Source organism: Aplysia californica, unplaced genomic scaffold, assembly GCF_000002075.1.
Source record: "Aplysia californica isolate F4 #8 unplaced genomic scaffold, AplCal3.0 scaffold00192, whole genome shotgun sequence".
Classification (NCBI taxonomy): domain Eukaryota; kingdom Metazoa; phylum Mollusca; class Gastropoda; order Aplysiida; family Aplysiidae; genus Aplysia; species Aplysia californica.
The window spans coordinates 811,939-814,304 of NW_004797462.1; the positions used below are offsets into that span (position 1 = coordinate 811,939).

The window sequence follows — 2,366 nt, forward strand, 5'->3', positions numbered from 1 at the left end:
CAAGAAAAAATTACGTTTTATAGCACAAAAGTAAGCTTATTTGATCGTCTTCAAAGATGCTATGGCTATTTCACTTTTCAAATCGAGCCGAACTACGCGGGTCGCCATTTTGTTTTGCACGGAAGTTCTCGCAAGATCTAGATCTAGATTTCTACTCCTCCCCTCTCTCTCTCTCTCTCTCTCTCTCTGTCTCTTTCTGAATACTGTCTATCGGTGCGGACGATCAAATTGACCAAAACAAAGTTTTAAAATGATGTTAAAACACAAAAAAGTAAATTAATTTGGTCGTCTACAAAGATGCTATGGTTATTTAACTTTCCGAATCGAGCCGAACTACGCGGGTCGCCATTTTGTTTTGCCCAGAAGTTCTTGCGCTACTCCTCTCTCTCTCTCTTTCTCTCTCCACTGCCCACAGACAAAATTGCACGCTTTTAGGCTAACATTAACAGTAGTAATAGAGATAGCTAAAGAGAGAGAGTGTAGAATTCTGTGGTTCAGGGTGAACGCTTAACTGGTTGGCTTAGGCTATACTATAACGGTGAACGCCCACCGGGTGAGAATAGCCAAAAGACTCGCCTGCGCTATTCTCACCGGCCGTCATTATTCGGACTCGAGTCCGAATAACATTTTTTTCATATTCGGACTCGAGTCCGAATTTGAAAAAATGTTTTTCATATTCGGACTCGAGTCCGAATTTGAAAAAATGTTATTCGGACAAGGTCTGGAAAAAAAGGAAGTGTCTTCGTTCTATAGATGTAACGTTCAGTGCTTCCAGTTTTCCGCCATTTTTTAGTTTCCCCCACACTTTATCTGCCGATCCGATGCCCGCCGCCTCATTGATACGCCCCCCCCACCCCCCCATGTTTCCCACTTTCTTTGTGGTAGAAAAAGGTAAAATTGAAGATTAGCAGATCACCTGGCACCTGCATATTATGAGCTGTGTAAAAAAAAAGATCGATTCGTTCAAATACACAAGCCTGTGTCATCTTGATTGTTTTACCAAGAAAAAGTTGTGATGCTGTGTAGAACCGAGCATATGGCAACTTTTGATTCCATAGACCAGCGCACAATTCATTATGTAGATCTACGTCAAGACTAGCTTATTATTGTAATGATCAGTTGCCGGGGGGGGGGGGGGGGGGGAGAGACTGACTTGTATGCGACATTCAACGCCCGGACCGATAGTACCCCCCCCCTCCCCGACACGCACATGCAGGCCACCCATCCGACCCCGACACACGCTAACGAGCCATCTTTAATTGCTTCTGATGACCTCTTGACAAATAAACATTTATTAGAAGTGCTATAACTTTTCAGGCCGGCCTCAAATTCATCATAAGATAAAAACTCGGCTCCTGCACAATTTAACGCCATTTTGCCTGAAGTGATCCTGGTCTCTACCCAGCCTGAGGCGAGTCACGAGTGAGGCAGGACAGGAAGCCGGAGTCATGAGTCACAGGAAGTCGGCAGTGATGTCATGCTGGACAAGAATCAGAGTCCGAATAACATTTTATCATATTCGGACTCGAGTCCGAATAGTCACTTCGATTCTCACCCGGGGTGAGAATAGATAGAGGTGGCCATAGCCTAATTAATCTAGAAATATAGATATCTAAGATCTAGATCTAGATCTAGACTAGATTCTAGAGATCAAAGGATAATCTTCAAGACGAAAACTGAAAAACTGAACCAAACGTCTAGATCACAGAATACTGTGAATCTTGTAGATCTAAATCTAGAGATCTAGAAATCTATATCTAGATCTAGATTCTAGAGTTCTGGTCGTTAAAGTCTACGATCCAGGTTACCATTTGGGTCATTTGTTTACACACCCAGAGAAAAAATCCAGAGAAGTCTTGATGACCAAATACTAGATCTAGATTCTAGATCTAGATCTAGATTCTAGACTTTTCTAGGCCTATTTGAAATAGGCTACACAAAGAGTCAGATACAACCTCACTGCAAAACATCAAATTAGGATAAAATTCATCTCCCCAGGTCAGGGGGGCAAGCCCCCTTGAGAAACCACTCTACAAAATGAGTTTAGTTCTACAAAATCGCCTCAATGTTGACTTTATAAGAGACTTACCTGTGAAATGTGAAAGCTTTGCGAGCACAAACTCTACTTCTCTCCTCACTAATATGTTTGTCAGTCTGTATCCAACCGACACAGAGCGCTCTTCTTTTATAATATTTGTGTAACGAGTGCTGAGTTGAGGTCAAACTGAACTGTTAGACTACGTTACACAACAACTCTTATTGTTGGGTTCACACCACAGAATTCTACACTTATAGAAGCGGAACTCCCTCTTCGCGATCGCCGATTCGCTGTGAGGAATTGAAACTAAAACATGGCGGCCAGTTGA

General features: G+C 42.6%; 1 protein-coding gene across 1 annotated transcript in view; it reads right to left on the bottom strand.

Moving 5' to 3' along the window:
- Nucleotides 1-2,272, bottom strand: part of LOC101849130 (ependymin-related protein 1) — a 20,238-nt gene extending 17,966 nt beyond the window's left edge. Inside the window, exon 1 of the mRNA XM_013082752.1 lies at nt 2,090-2,272. The gene's annotated coding sequence lies outside the window, so the exon portion shown is untranslated. The remainder of the gene's footprint in view (nt 1-2,089) is intronic.
- Between the last annotated feature and the right edge of the window lie 94 nt (nt 2,273-2,366).